General features: G+C 42.8%; 1 long non-coding RNA gene across 1 annotated transcript; it reads right to left on the bottom strand.

Moving 5' to 3' along the window:
* Nucleotides 1–3,537: 3,537 nt before the first annotated feature.
* On the bottom strand, nt 3,538–16,572 carry LOC110308896. Its single transcript, XR_002379630.1, has 3 exons — nt 16,254–16,572; nt 12,203–12,453; nt 3,538–6,439 (listed from the first exon to the last, which is right to left on the bottom strand). It is a non-coding gene; the product is annotated as an uncharacterized LOC110308896 (long non-coding RNA).
* Between the last annotated feature and the right edge of the window lie 392 nt (nt 16,573–16,964).

A 16,964-nucleotide genomic window follows, 5' to 3' on the forward strand; every position in this document is an offset into this window, starting at 1 on the left:
AAAAGAGGGCATCAAATCTGCTGGGGTTACAGGTGGTGCAATCTGTCCCATGAAGGTGCTAGGAACCCAACTAGAGTCCCATGCAAGATCCTAACCAATAAGACACCTCTCGAGCTCTAGGGAGTAGAATTCTTAAAGGAGGGACTACGTTGGCATTTTCTTTGGTTTACAAGATAAGAAAAAGCTGTGAGTTTTTCTATCTTTCACATGATGAAGAACAGATATTCAGGCATATTTTTTTGTTAATAAGGGCCTGCTGGAGAATGGGTTTAAAATCCCAAACACATTATGGATTGTGCTATTGTTCTTTGAAATAAAGAGTTACAACAGAAAGAAAACTGAATGTTAAGGAGATGTGTGCAGTGCTCATGACCAGGCAAGGCACTAAGCACTTACCTTGTTTACTACAGCCGTACCATGGGTATGGGGACCTAGTAGCCACAGTGTACAGATAAAGATCTCAGGGCCAAATAAATGCCTTTCAAGCTATTCAGAAATGGCCACACTTTCGTTAATTTACAAGAAACAGACATGTTGGGGACCCGTTGGCTATTTATAGTCAGACATATAGACCATCCCTCTCCCTTCCTTTCACTCGTGGTCTGTGTCACTTTTCATGACTGTGACAGAATGCCCTTGAGAGAGCAACTAATAGGAAAGTTTGGCTTATGGCTGCATTGGTCCAGTCCATGGTCACCTGCCTCTGTGTTTACAAGTGTGCACAGTGAGGCAGAGCATCAGTGAACAGGGCAGAAGCAAAGCACCCACCTCGAAGTGGAGAGAGAGGTGGGGGTTGGGGCTACTGCACACAAAGTGTACTCATGATAACCAAGCCTCCCCAGAGACCTACTTCCTCCAAAAGACTCATATTCTCTTTCCCATAATCTCTGAATAATGCTGCTACCAAAGCGTGTCTCTATCAACAGATCAACCCATTGATTAAGCCAGACCCCTCACAATCCAGCTACAGTTCTACTTCTGAACAATGCACTGGGGACCAAGTCTTAAACACATGAATTTTTGTGCGTATGTGGAGGATGAGGCCATTGGAAATATGTGTCATTGTTATTTGCCACTGGAATGATTCAATCAGTGACTCTCAGCAGTCACTGGTCTTGCTAAACATTTGACAACACCTTCTTGATAGCATATCATCTAAGAAGCTTATCTTCAGAAGTTTCCCAAGGAAGAATAAATAGTATCGGGGAACAGAAAGCCCATGGTAAGGGCAAGTCACATTCCAAATAACACCGACCAACTCCCTGGCGACTGAAGTGCCCCATCCTTAGGCATTCTAGATAAATTACAAATCTCTGCCTCTCTGGACAAAATAGTGTCCAGTGCTATTCACCCAAGGTCACACAGGGACCTTCCTTCATTTTCTCAGGCCATAGTGTATTCCCAGGGTAGGTGTGTTTTGAAAATTATTTCCTTAGTATGCTAATGAATATGACTTTAAAGAAAAAAAACTTGGAGACAGCAATGAATCCCTATGATTTGAAAAACCGTTTATGAAATGAAAATACAGTAGTTAGCTTGGAATATTCAAGGTGACCTCACACTGCTTTGAGAAGCACTGCAGGCTCTGTGTTCCTTGTGATGCTGGACTCTATTCCTGCTTTTCCTGAAATTATTTTTCCCAGATGAGAAGGAGGCATTATGTTTCCTTCCTTCGATGCATTATTTAATGTCTTGAGGTCAGCCATTTGTCCCATCCCCTTCAGAAAGGCACCTCCCCGTTATCCCCCAGCCTGCACCTGCCTTAGGCATGTGCACCTGGTGTAGGAATAGTTTAATCGATCAATACTGGAACTGTGACTAACTGTGTTAGCATCTCACCCACCATAGCTGCTCCATAAAACAGCAAATGATAAGAAGAGCTGAGGGTTTGGGATTTTTTCTTCCATGGTTGTGAAACCTGGAAGTAATCCAGCTGTCAGGTCAAAGACAAACTTCACCTGTACTGGTTTAGATCCATCATGCGTGCAAAATGGAAAGATAAGGTTACACCCAGTGAGGTGCTGAAACATGGGAACTTGAACAGACCCAAGGGCCATGTTAATTAAAGAAGTCCTCTGCCAAGAATGGGTTATCAACCGAAGGGACTGCCGACTCCCAAAATGTGCACAGTTCAAGATCAAACTCAGCAAACCCCTGTGTATGACGGAAAGTTACTGGGAGAACCTGTTTGAAGCTCAGTCTGAACTTTGCTGGCTTCCATTCAAATAGTTACAAATACAGTTCAAATACAGTGGGCTTTGATCACAGAGCTGAGGGTCTTAAGTTTTCAGACCAAATTTGGACTCAGCTACCTTTAATTTTGACAAAAGGGTAGATTAGAAGAGAGCAGAGACTCCAATCCCATGTCAAGTAGATATCACGGAGGGGCTATCGATGTCCAACAAACAACTGTCTTCAAGCTTCAGCTCAGAGCAGAGGCACCAAAATCTGCCTCAACTGATATCTCTCAAGATAGTTTTCAATTCTTATTTGCCCTTTGCTGATCTCATGGACATCGGTAGCGATATATGGAATAGTGTTTATTTCTCTAATCTATTTACATTTTCCAGGTCATGCTAAGTGCTATGCCAACCAGAGAATTTTGATGTGGCATAGATTCTGGACAAACATAATAAGGATTTGTTTTCCTCTGGTAAAGCAGAGTTCAAACCAAGCTAGGAGGGCAAGCTGGTCTCACCATCATATGTGATGATGTCTTGATGATTATATAGTGAGCCAGTTCTATTTCTCGTGTACCTTGTTCTTACAAGGTTCCATTCCTGAGGTATGTGACTGTCAGAGAAGAGAAGCCAGTGTGTTGGGTATATGCTGATGGAGTGCAGGTGGCCTGGTGAGCCATTAATCCTGCTGAGTGATGCACTACACTATATAGTCTTGGCCAGATGTTCTACCCAGGAGGAATTAGTGGAACCCTAGTCTATGACCTCTGGGGTCTGTAGATCATAGAGTGGTATATTAAGAAAGGAGATTCTTAGTGCAAAGCTTCTTTAAGGCCAGGGACACTCTCAACAGGACAAAATGGCAGCCTACAGATTGGGAAAGGAACTTCAACCTGCATCTGACAGAGGACTAATATACAAAATTTATAAAGAGCTCAATAAGTAGAACACCAACAACCCAAATAACCCAATTTAAAAAAATGGGAAACAGAGCTAAACAGAGAATTCTCAGCAGAGGAATTCCAAATGGCCAAGAAGCACTTAAAGAAATGTTCAAAGCCCTTAGTCACCAGGGAAACGCAAATCAAAACAACTTTGAGATTCCATCTTACACCAATCATAATGACCAAGATCAAAAATTCAAGTGATGACAGCACATGCAGGCAAGGATGTGGAGCAACGGGAGCTCTCCTCCATTGCTGGTGGGAGTGCAAACTTGTACAACCACTTTAGAAATCAATTTGGCAGTTACTCAGAAAACCTGGAATAGTTCTACCTCAAAACCCAGCTATACCACTCCTGGGCATATGCCCCCAAAAGATGTTACACCATCCTACAAAGACACTTGCTCAACTATGTTCATGCCGGCTTTATTTATAATAGCCAGAAACTGGAAATAATTAGATGTCCCTCAACCAAAGAATGGATACAGAAAATGTGGTACATCTATGTAACGGAATACTTTTCAGTTAGGAAAAACAAAGACATCATGAATTTTGCAGGCAAATGGATAGATCTTGAAAATGTCATCCTGGGTGAGGTAACCCAGTTCCAAAATGACATCCATGGTATATACTTACTTATAAGTGGATATTAGCCATAAAAGACAGTGTTTCTATGCTACACTCTGCAGACCCTAAACTCCAAAGAAGCTAAACAAGAAGGAAGGCATAAGCAAGGATGCTTGAATCTTACTTAGAAGAGGAAATAAAATGGTCATAAGGGCAAATGAAGAAAGGGAACTGGGAGGGAGAGGGGGTGGGGAGGGGAATGGAGTTCAGGATCGGGTGTGGGGATGGAAACGAGGGATGGCCAGATGGCCATGAGAATGAATGGAAACCTGCAACTGACAGGGGTGGGGATATAAGGGGCATCTCCTGGAAAAGACAGAGACCTGGGATAACAGAGGTGCCCAAGAATCAGTGGGAATGTCCTTAGCTATGACTGACAGCATTGGGGATATGGGACCTGAAGAGGTCGCCTCTTATAGCCTGGCAGGGCCCCCTATGGAGCGATAGGGACACCATTCTACCCACAAAACGTTCAACCCGAAATTCATCCTGTCTACAAGGGTTGGGAGGTTGGGAGGATGGAGCAGACTGAGGGAATGGCCAACCAATAATGGGCCCAACTTGAGATCCACCCCATGAGCAAGCACCAATCCCTGACACTGTTAATGATATCTGTTATGCTTGCAGACAAGATTATAGCATGGTTGTCCTCTGAGAGACTTCACCCAACAGCTGACTCAGGCAGATGCAGACACCCACAGCCAAAGAGTGGATGGAGCTTGGGGACTCTTCTGGAAGAACAAAACAGAGGATTACAGCCTCTAAGGGGATAGGAATGCCACAGGAAGACCAATAGAGTCAACTAACCTGGACCCTTGGGACTCTCTGAGACTGAACCACAAACCAAAGAGCATACACTGGCTGGACCTAGCCCCCCCCCCCCACATATGTAGCAGATGTGCAGCTTAGTCTTCATGTGGGTCCTGAACATCTGGAGCAGGGAGTTGTTGCCTGTATGTGGGATATGTTCCTCTAGCTGGGATGCCTTGACAGGATTCAATGGGAGAGGATATACCTAGCCTCATAGAGACTTGATGTGCCAGAGTGGGGGGATACCCAGAGGGGCCCCCCCAGAGGAAAAGGGGGAAGGTTAAGGGGAAGGGTTGTGGGAGGAGGTGACCAGGAGGGGACAGTGAGCGGATGTAAAGTGAAAAAGTAAATAATAATGATAATAATAAATACAGAAAGAAGAAAATAAAGGACTTTTTTTGTACGTGGACCCCTTTCTGTACTATTTCTCAGTGCAGAGTGTAAGAGTTACTCTAGTTGCTAACTATACTCTTAAACTTTATCTCGTGATAAGATTCCACACCAATAGACCAACCAAAGCCTAATAATCTGTCCAACCTTCCGAATACCACCGCTTGGCCTGCCCTACCTCAGATGTGCTTGGTGAATTTGCAATGATCTATAGTTAGTTACAACCACCCCATACAAAGCTTATTTTATCTAAGGCACAATTTACCTGGTACTGTATAGGAAGTCAGAAACTCTTTTCTCCATAAAAGAGAAAACCACTTAAGTCAACTCACAAGTCTCGGTGTAACCGTCAAAGGTCGGAGTTGCTGAATAATTGCATCAAAGCTTCAACTATTTCCTGTGCTGTCTTCATACTTACCCACCTCTACTCTCCTTTATGAACATGGGTTCTAAAATAAAATGTGTACCTGTGTGTGTGTGTGCGTGCATGTGTGAGTGGAGTACAGAGATCAGCTCAAACGTCCTTCCTAAGGAGCCGCCATCTTGTTTTCTATGACAAGGTCTCTCCTTGAGCTTGAGCTCACAGAACTGACTGGCTCTGGAGCCCTGGGCATGCCCTTGTCTCCAACTCCTCAGGACCAGCACGCCAAGCATGCACCGTCACTCCAGACTCCCTGTAACATGGGTTCTGGGGTCTTCTTAATTCAGGTCCTCAGGCATAGGCTGCCAGCATTTTCCTGGTTGAGCCATCTCCCCAGTAAAACAACACCCTTCGGCAGTCCAAATGACCCATGCTCTGTCATATCCACACAGGTGAGTGTCCTGCAGAGACACCATGTGAGGTCATGAACTGTCTGTGTCTTTAGTGGCACATCTGCATTTTCACATTAGATTGCTGGGTGGCTCACGGTGTGCTTGACAGTTATTTTATATTCAATAAGCTTCTGATGGCTGGGCTTTGTTTCGCGTTGAACTGTCATCACTAGATATATCATTAACATTGTCACTTAAAGTAGCCTTTAAAGCATAAGATGACAGTCTCTGAGGTTTACATGCTACTTAATAGCAAGTGGCAGTCCTTCTATGGCCATTTATTAAGATGTAGGATCAGTGTTCTTCCCTCTGGCTTCCACTCTGTGTCTCAGTTCCACTCTTATGTTGACTGTGATGTCTCCTCTCTAGGCTCATGTGAATCCTTGGTCCCCTGTTTTGGGAGGTTGTGGAGCCTTTGTAGTAGGAAGCATGACTGGCACCGAGGGTCACTGGTGATAGTCATTGAGAGTGACAGGCCAGATTTCCTTGTTCTTGTTTGTTTGTTTGCTTGCTTGCTTGTGGTCCACATCATGTGGGAAGCTTAAGCCAAAGTGGTCCTACTCACTCCATCTACCAGGCTTCCCTGATGTGGTGGACCCTCTGAGCTGTTATCCAACTAAGTCCTTTCTCCCTTAAGTTGTTTCTTTTAGGTGTTTAGTCAGGCCTTGAAAAGACCTGGAAGAAATGTAAGTACTCGTTACTAAGTTACTGGAAGAAGTCAATCTGAAAGGCAGCATACTGGATGATTGCAACCAGGTGACATTCTGGAAAGCACAGGATTGTGGCAGAGACTAAGAAGAGCAGTGGACATTAGAAGTCAGGGCACAGAAATGGGTAAACACAACAGTACAGAAAAAAAATTTTAAAGGGTAGTGAAACCATTGTATATGTTATCACAATGGTATATCATAAACACATATTTGTGCAAATGTAAAGAATGTTAATATGAACAGTGAATCTTGGATATAAATGATTAACTCTTGGTAGTGGTAGTGGTGGTGGTGGTGATGGTGATGATGATGTAGGCCCATCAATTATAACTAACATGCTATTTGAATGAGTGTTGTTAACAGTGGAAGATGTTGTTTGTGTAGGGAAGGCTTTGAACATTTTGTTCAACAGTGCCCTACAAATAATTTTAAAAAAAAAATCCACAAATGCACAGATAATATGGGAGCAAACCAAAGTGTCACCAAGATAAACCTGCTGAAATGGGAAGAGTTATGTCGACCCCATGAAAACAAAATGCTTACATCAAGGAGGGAACAGCTATGGGGCCTTGCACTTGTTTGCCCAGCAAACCAAGTCCTGCGCCAAGGACTAGAGCAAGAGCAAATATGGTGGCTTGCAGGGTTTACAATCATAACCGTAGGTTCCAGGTGGCTGAAGCTGGATCCCTAGAATCATACATGGCTCTGGAGGAGGAAGCTTGTTCTAGAAGATGTGCCAAGAAGTCTTCAGGAGATTGAGTCTGAGGGAAGCAAGCTGCATAGCCAGACAGCATTTTAACTTAATTTAGGAGAGATAATACAAGAGGTTAAAATGAAGCAGGTCTCGGTGCACAGATACTGTCAGGTCTGCCCCATTGAGCACCAGCCAACCTTGGCAACCAAAACTAGGAGGCACAGGGGGAGAGTTAGATATAGTCCTCTGCCTGGAGCCTTTCTGTTCTAGAACATGTGGAGCCCGACCCAGCTCTGCCCTTTCTCCAACCAGGTCCCCATTTCTTGGCAATGTTCTTTTTATCCAGCCAAGCTTACCCTTCCCTTGTGAAGAACCTTCACAGCTCTTGGTGTTCTCTTGGAGGCTTCTTCCTTTGATGTCCTCAGGTGCTCAGGTACACACTGCACTCTTTAGCTCTTTATGGTCTATCTCGAATCATTTGATCCTTGGTAACCCAAACAGAATGTCCTGTCCTTGCTGACAAGCCTTTGTATTACACCTGCCTGTTCCTCACCCACCTAGGCAAGAGATGAAACCATCACAGAAAAGGGACCCATTAATTTAGATCCTGATTAGACTATACCCTGACCCTCGGCAATTTTAGCATGGTGCTTAATGAGTCGCACTCTGTAGATCAGGCTATCTGAGGACAGATAGGTCAGGGGGAGGTGCAATAGGAATAACTCAACTTTAGAGTTCCTATCTGGATAAAATGTAGTTGAGTGATTCCCCAAAGTGGTGGAACTCAGAAAGCTTTTGAAGACACTGGGGCATTTGTCAAGCAGACAGCAAACAAAAAAGGCCAACTGCATAGAACATCAGGCAATTGCCACACACACACACAAAAAAATGAGCTCAATAAATAAGCTGTAGTGAAATCTGTGCCCCTGAACAAGTGACCAGCACCTCCCTATCAGTATTGACATCCAAAATACTGGGGACCATGAAAAACAGCATCTGCGGTTTGGGAACTTGTTCTGGTTTCTTTCTTTTCTGTCTCATTCTTTCTGCTACTCAAAATATTATGAACAGGTTCCTTAGCAATTACTTCCTTCCGGAGTTATCCCAAGGGTCTTTTCTTTGGCTCTCCAGAACCACTGAATGAGCCAATGTAAAACTGACCCATTATACCTTAGTTTTGGTGTCAAGCCCTCAGTTTATTGCAGTAAACTAACTTTTGAGTGAAACCTGGATGGTGTTTCTCTAAGGCTATCTGGAGAGCAACAGCGAATGACCCAGATCAGACAGTTTGATAGCTGATCCAGGAACTCGTACATAAAAGTTACACCAGGTTCTCTCCAACTCAGCTCTGCACCAGATATTACAAGTGTGTCTCATGCATCAGTCACAGCTTGTTAGTGGGGTGAGGGGAGGGAAGGTGCCAACCACACAGCTCCAGTAACAGGGGTGTCAGCACTTCTATTTTTAGGTCCTTGTGTTCAAGAGTTTATAGCTTGGCCATAAAAACTAATCACTGGATGAATCTTGGCATCTTGGATGACTTTTAAGTCACTTCCCAGAAGAATTAAAAGAAAAAAATTCTGGCCAGCGTGGTGGCGCACACCTGTAGTCCCAGCACTCGGGAGGCAGAGGCAGGCAGATTTCTGAGTTCGAGGCCAGCCTGGTCTACAAAGTGAGTTCCAGGACAGCCAGAGCTACACAGAGAAACCCTGTCTCGAAAAAAAAAAAAAACAAAAAAAAAAAAAAAAAAAAAAAAAACAAAAAAAAACAAAAAATTCTGTGTAGTGTTGGCTGCCATTTGTATGTTCTCCAGAATGGATTAGCAAGAATTTCCCCCATATCTCCTGGAAATCGAGTGTTTCTGGGCCTTTGGGTTAGTTTTCATCTTGACTTGAAGTGAAAGGTCTTTCCTGATACAGGGAAACCTTTTCCTTGAGGTAGTGATAGGAGAGGAATAACAGCAAGTTTTCCATCCAGAGTGTGTTTCCAACTATTAAGAATAAGCAGTCGTTGCATCAAAATGTTCTTTTCCTGGGCCAACCTCCAAAACCTTAGAACATGAGAAAGCCAGAAAACAAAGTGCTAGCCTTGCTTCCTTGTGTGTATCTCCGGCACCAGATATTTTTCTGTGTCCCTGAGAACTGGGGACATTATGCTATTGATACTTACACTCATACTTTAAAGAAGTGTTAATTATAACCTTTATTTCATGAATGAGGAAACCGGGCTCAGACTAGTAAAACAACTTGACGTGGATTGTAAAAGGAAGCTGGGTCCGAAACCACGCTCAGGGGCAGAGGTTAGGTCAGGGTGTATTCCACTTAGTCTGCACAGAGCAGGGTTTCCATTGAGGTAACTCCTGTTCAATAGAACAAACTATACTCAGCAGGACTGCAGCAGGGCTTCATCTTGCCAGCATTGTATTTGGGTGGCTAATGCTAGGCTTCCATAAATCTGGGCTTATATGCTGTGCCTCATCTACTTTTTCCACTGTCCTTGTCAGTTTATCTAGCCGGTTTTAACTGGAAATGCTATGCTATTGAGTTAAGTGATCATGATGACTAGTGGGTAGCTTTAATTCTAAGATAAACATATCTTGCTCTCCATGAAGAATCTCACACAGGCCTGGCTCAGTCGATTGCCCCAAGCTCAGTTGATTTACACCAAATGAAGGCTTGTATTCATGTAAGTTGAACGTGTCTTTAAATAACTGTTAATTGGGTTTCTTTGTTTTTGTTTTTGTTTGGTTTTCAAGACAGGGCTTCTCTGTGTAGCCCAGGCTGTCCTGGAACTCACTTTGTAGACCAGGCTGGCCTCGAACTCAGAAATCCACCTGCCTCTGCCTCCTGAGTGCTGGGATTAAAAGTATGCACCACCACTGCCCAGCAACTGTTAATTGTTAAAGTCCACTTTTGAGCACACCTACCCAGTCACAAAATAGTAGTAAAAGCCCAGTTTACTGGGTATCCAATTTTTCATTGGAGTTGAAATGAGTTAATAACTTTAATTCCAGACAGAAAAAAATTCTCAAAGAACACTTTTGCTATATTTCATCTTTATAGATGAAATTTGTATATGATGAATTCATTGATTTATAAATATATAGATCACTTTTATAGAGATTTAAAAATGTACAGCGGAGTTTATTTTATTATAAGCTCAACATACAAAAATTTAATCAGTTTCTGATTGTGGCATAGAACATATTGCACCATTGACACTATAATATCAATCATGACTATAAATTATATTGTTTTCATCATGTGAACATTATTTTCTAAGATTTAATAAGATGCTTGAGATTTTGAGATGAATTTTTAAAAGTCTAAATTCACAGTAATACCAAATACATAGACATATTTTCATAACTGTTCTTGTCCCCCGGGTCAGCAATACAGCGTATAATTATCGTAAAATTTCATTCCTAATTCCTTTCAATTTATCAGAAGGAAAATATGGATGGCTGTTATCCAATTAAAATACTCCTGATGCTTTTAAGGTAGATGTTGTGTGGGTTTTGGAGTTTCCCTATGGATAATTTAAGAAAAACAAAGGGCTTCAAAGTGGTTTTAAGTGCTCTGTGCCTGCAGAGATCCTTAGAGGCCTCTTTTCAGCTGTCATGTTTACAAGTGTTCTATGATGTCATGAAGGGGCAGTAGGACATTAGACAAGGTTTGGGAGCATGAGACTTTAGGCAGGAGGTTCATTTGATAACTATAGGATCCCTTCTAAGCTTCATCCTTGGCTTACAGTCACCAAGATCAATTTGGGATAAACGCATAAATCTGGAGTTCACCCTCTAGGTTAGACATAGGCTAACACCCTCCCCTTGGGAGACGTTAAGAGGTGTGTCTTCTGGAAGCATGCTCTCAAAAGGCGCTCGTAGAGGCGCTTTCTCTGCGTGACTCATGTTAGATGACTAAAGAGCGACCTGGCAGGGGCCCACACCTCTAGGAGAGCGACTATTACTGAGCTTACATTTCCTTCCAGAGAAATGAAATGGGTCAGCGTGCTTTGTGTCCGTGTAGAGAAAGTGCAGAGCCATCAAAACCAGCACCCCAAATTCATTGTGAAAGAATTATCAACAGACTTTAGGCTAGCACTCCTTTTGACACCCTCAACTTCTATCTAGCTCCTTTACTTGATCATAATTTTAAGTCAGAACTGGGTTACAATCCAGGGGAGTTTAAAATTTATCATCATTATTATTACTATTATTATTATTATTATTATTAATTATTTCCCACTCAATTATCAGAATGTCTTCTGTCTTGTGTCACTAATATAACTCTGGGTTAGCAACCTCTCTATCACTGAGCTATGGCCTCATATCAATTTATCAGAAATCCTTTTTTTTTTTTTTTTTTTTTTTTTTGGTACACATACATCCAGTTCTTTGAAAAGCAAAACTCCCAAGTTCATGAGACTGCAAACGCTTACTCACTAATTTTATGAAGTCACTCTTCAAGATTTCACAGTCAAGACTCCTTATTGGAGCTCAAGGTTGCAAAGAATTGGTGTTTGTCCAGAGAGCACAAACTAAGTCTTTGCGTCAGAACTCAAGAATTAGTGAGTGGAGAGAGTGAAGGCAAGCACCTACGTGGAGACTTCGAAATAACGCTCACTTGAATGAGTGCTACAGTTTACAGAGAGCTTCGTGTGGCCCTGTGCCAATACATTTATATACTAACACGCTGGTGTGTGTGTGTGTGTGTGTGTGTGTGTGTGTGTGTAAAACATATATGTCATTTTCTTTTAAAGCTGGCCATTTTTTTTTACTAGAGATATTTAATGGTAGGTTCCACAGCATTAAAGACAATAAAGTGATGGGCTCTCTTCAATTAAAAATCATACTTTTTTTAAAAGGACATTTGTAGGGGGGTTGACAACTTAAGTGGTTTTACCACCCTTGGCATATTTGGCACCAGTTGTTGCTTTATGCTCTGGCTGGAAACACTAAACGTCTGAACACCCGTTCCTCCGGTTCTCAAAGCCACGAGTTTTGATATATGTTCCCTCGTTATGAAAGCTTACCTCCTTATGGCTTCACTCAGGTGAGTGTGTGGCTCCAGGCTTTTCTTCTAGGCTCTTGGACCCAGAGGAATGAAGCTTGGACCAGGGATCCTCAGGTGCTGACTTGCAAGAGAGAGTCTCACAGCCTCAGGGACCACAGTGTTAGGGGAGCTTGGAGACTTCAGCCAGGAGATAGAGTAGCTGAGTCTTTCATAGGAGGGACAGAGCTTCGACTGTTAAGGGGGCAGCCAAGCAGGTGACAAACTGCAGTCCTGCAAAGACAGGAAAGCCCTCCAAATGTTAAATTGTAAGGATACACAATTACCTACATTCAAGAAAACAGGGAGCCAGTAATTCAGCATCATGTTTGTCCCAGTTTAATGAAGCATGCTGGGTGGGTATTAACCGGTCCTAACCAACCCTACTCTAAGGAGATGGCAGCCTTTTCTACTGGAAACCCACATTTTCAGGATTTTTTTTAAAGGTCAACTGAGTTTATATCAGATTGAAGTTACTATGTAAAGACTCTCTGGGTAAGTTTTTACCCTTCACACCAATCTGGTTTAAAAACTACAGTTCCTCGGAATGTTTAAGGAACTCTGTGAGACTGTTTAAAAGTCTCTGAACACTAAAACTCAAAGAAGGCAGAAACTCAGATGGAGCAGCCTTGGGAAATGAGTGGATGGATTATGTAAGATTTAAAAACAGTGGAAGCCCAACAGCCAGCTTAAATGCATGAGACTCTCAAATCATTTTTCCCAATTTAAAATGCAAAGTCTAGGTGGATTTCTGGCCAATTCCCTTAAAAACCTTAGAGCTGAGAATGTGACATTTAAGGCTTATATCAATCACTACTAAACTCCGGAGGGCTTATTAAATTAACACACTGAGGACGAAGAGAAAGAAGGCTGAGGATGAAGGTGGTGAAGGGCAAAGCTTATTGCAGGGCCTCTACACCCCCAGTGTCTGGAAGAATTCCTGACAGAGGTACAAGCAGGAAGGAAATAGATGAGTGAAAGTTAATCTGGCTTCAGAAAACACACACACAAATACACACATACACACACATACATATATATGTACATACACATGTACATACACACATACACATACATACACACACAAATACACACACATACATATATACACATACACATGTACATACACACATAAACATAAATACACACATACACACACACATGGTGTCCTTCATTGTTTACACTTTCAAAAGTGAAAATCTATAAAAGTGGTGTGATTGGAAAATTCCTGGGTAACCAAAAATCCTAGCCCGACATTCCCTCCTTTTATCAAGTTAAGCCTCCTCCAGCAGGGTCAGAGTAAGCTGTTTCCCCGCTTACAAAGCAAGTCAACTGATATCCGTAGGTGTCACTACAGACCTCAAGTTTCCTGAGACCAGCACCGGGATGAATTATGAATGGAATTAGCTCTCTTGACTTGGAATTTCCTCACTTTTACTGGTCTTTAAACTAGACTTTTATACATGCATACATAGTCGATGGAACTAACACTCGAAATGGCCCTTTTCATAAAACACTCGGCTTCAGAGTGATTTTGCAGTTAAGGAAACTTAAGTACGAACTTCTAAGGTGGAAAATATAGTTTTCCCTTACGGGTTTAAAGCCGATCTGGGAAAGTGATGAGCTGACCACGAGACTCCTGTCAGAAATGGAAGCTGAGTTAGTATTTTGAAATACAATTTGCAGTGCTTGCTTGCTTCCATAAACCAATCTGCTCCTCATATTCTTAACCTTAGTCACCTTAAAATACATAAATTTGGTGTTTGGTTATTGAGTTTTGAACTTGCAGGGTAAAGTAATTTAGAGACTCATAAATACAGAACACAGGAAAATCCCTCTGTGCAAAGGTACCTTTAAATGATCATGCAGAGACTGACTGATAGACCTCATGATTCAACTCCAGCTATTTGCTATTTTATACCTTAATATATATTCTTCAGTATAAAATGCACACTGTCTTAACATTTTCCTTCAACTTGTCCTGTCCAAATTGATTTCAATAGCAGCCTGTGTGCATAAAAAGCGAGACCCAGGATTAATGCCAGATTCTAGAAAGAGAAATGAACTTGGCTTGGTTTTTTACCCTAGCGCACATGCTCAAATCCAGTTCGTGGCTATCAAAAGAAGACGAACACAAAGCAGTTACCAGCTTTTTCAATGTGCAAAAGATGGAATAGACTATGAAACTCAATATTTTTTAACTGATAGCGGATATAGCTAAACATTTGGGGCACCTAGGAGAAAGACAGTAATTAAAATATTCATATCAATTTTAAAAGTTTTCTGGAAAAAAAGGTAATTATTTGCACATTTTATTGGTCACTGGCTTCAATAGTAAAATATTTTAACAAACTCTACTTTTTCAAGTTCTACAAACATAAAAGGGCAAAGAATGTTCTTTTAGTTTCCTCGAAATGCATTAAAAAGTTTCTACCATTTTAACAGAGCAAAATTACCTATATAATTTATATATCAGATTACTGCAGTTTTAGAGAATGGAAAAATAAACCCTGAAGGTTTTTTTTATTTTGGGGGGGAGGTGATATAGCATAGGGAAGCCATTTTTACAGCATATACTTATACTCTTTTAGAACATATGCATCAAGTTTCCTTATGAAAATGTTTGACCTTAAATTTTAATATAAATTGCAATCTGATATAGAGTTACAAGCTTGGAAGCCCTTTCTAAATATCTTGATTGGGGTTGTAGCTATCTTCTTCAATTAAATAATAATAATAATAATAATAATAATAATAATAGACTGACTACCACAATCCCATGTGTAGCTGGAGAAAGGTGAAATAGTTGTGATGTTTTAACATTTATGAATATACTTTTTAAATTGAAGAACAGATTATTTTTAATCTAAAATGCAAACACAGAACAGAACAGTGCAAGTAGAAGTTCCGTGAACTTCATAAGTGCAAGAAAACAAGTTTACGAGTTTTAAATGAAAATCTCTCATTCGGACCCATTAGGGGGAAGTATTTATAGGCAGTAAAAGGTAGCAATGACCCACCACGTCCACAGTTGCTGTCTGCAGTGCCACCTGCTCCATCCCCACAGGCACATAGCTCCAAAGAGGAACTGTATCATTTATATATCCATTCCTTTAAGTTCTGTTTGTATTAGCAACAGTCAAATCACATTAAATTGACGCGTTTACTTTTTTAAGCCCTCTGTTCCAACCTACTTAAAATTCAACACCGTATTTTGTAGATGATGAGAAACATTGTTATTTAAAAATAGTCAAACACCCTTCTCAAACACCAAAGAAGTGTGTAAAGAAGTGTGTAAAGGCAGGGGCATCGCACCCTCTGCAAGAAGCATGGGGCGTGTTAGTAAGTTCTGCCCCTCACTGGCTTGGGGATTCTTTTTGCCTTTGTGCACCCACCTCAAGGCGTCCTGCTACCTGGGAAACTACAACTACAAGCTGTCTTTAAGCCTCTTCGCGACCCCCTAGGACCCGGTGTGAGCCTGTGAACTCACCACTCCAGGCTTTAATTGGATTTAACTAAAAGCACATAGTTTCTGGCAAAATGGCTAATTCTTAAATGGAGCCTCAGACCTTGGCCATCCCTAAGGAGAAATAATGCCCCGAAACACGTCACTGCCCACTCATTTCCCATTTCACTAACTTCCAATTAACACACGCTCTCTTCAGAGTCAGCATTACCATCATTTGGGGGTTGCAGAAACAGAGGTGACATGTTGACTTTCTGTGGCTAAAAAGCACTTATGGGCACAATGACCAATACCTTTCTCCTTGGAAGATACATAACTTTCAAAACTTGCATCCCTCTCTTTACAAACCTGCTGTGTGGCGCGGAGGGGGAGGGGAGACGTGGGTGGAAGCCACTCTCTTCTGCAAAGCCATCGAGGCCAGCAAAGGCCAGGGCTTTTCGTTCCAGCCTTTTCCTGCCCATCAGTGTCCACTTGGAGTAGCGTGGAGAGGAAGGTTTACTCTTTTCCCGGCGGAGCCTCAGCGATGGGCTCAGAGGAGACTCTCTCCAGGGGCCCGGCCGGTCCATACCTGTCCCGGGTGGAATGGGAACCCCGTGCAGCTGCTGCCTTCCTGAGCCCGTGCGCCTGGGCAGCGACCCAGAGCCAGACGATTGGCCCAACACGACGATGACAGGGAGGCGGGAGCGGGTACCCCAGGGCGTTGGGTCACTCTGATCTCCCGGGACAGGGCTAAGCAAGGGAGAGGTCGTTCTGGAGCTGACGATGGATGCACTTGTCCCCAGCGGGAACGGACTTGACCCCCGTCAGCCTTTGGAGCGCCTCGGAGGCCTAAGACGAGCTGGACATCGGCCTCGTGTCATCTTCGGCCTTGCTTTGGAGGGATGGTCACTCCAGGAGCGCTGGCCTGCCCCCTCCCCCAATGCTCCCACCCGAGGCTTAGCATCACAGTGGACAACGTCTCCCACATCCAGGCTCTTGATCCGAAAGAGGGGAACTGAGGGCTGCCCGCGGCAAAGCTCGACCTACACTTCATTTTCTTCCGATTTGGAGAAAATGTCACAGGAGTGGGTGGGGGGAGACCCTCGCACTGTAAATATGATTTGGAGGGGGCGAGGCGCGGAGTGCGAGGGCCCCGGGCGGCGTGGGCACCCTGCTGGAGATTCCCGGTCTCACAGCGCGCCCTAGTGGACACCCTGGCCCGCGCCGCTGCCCCCGGACGCCGACTGGGTTTCCCCGCGCGCCTTACAATCTGCAATATATTATTTCTTGCAAAGTATTG

This window comes from Mus caroli, chromosome 2, assembly GCF_900094665.2.
Source record: "Mus caroli chromosome 2, CAROLI_EIJ_v1.1, whole genome shotgun sequence".
In the NCBI taxonomy this organism is placed as follows: Eukaryota; Metazoa; Chordata; class Mammalia; order Rodentia; family Muridae; genus Mus; species Mus caroli.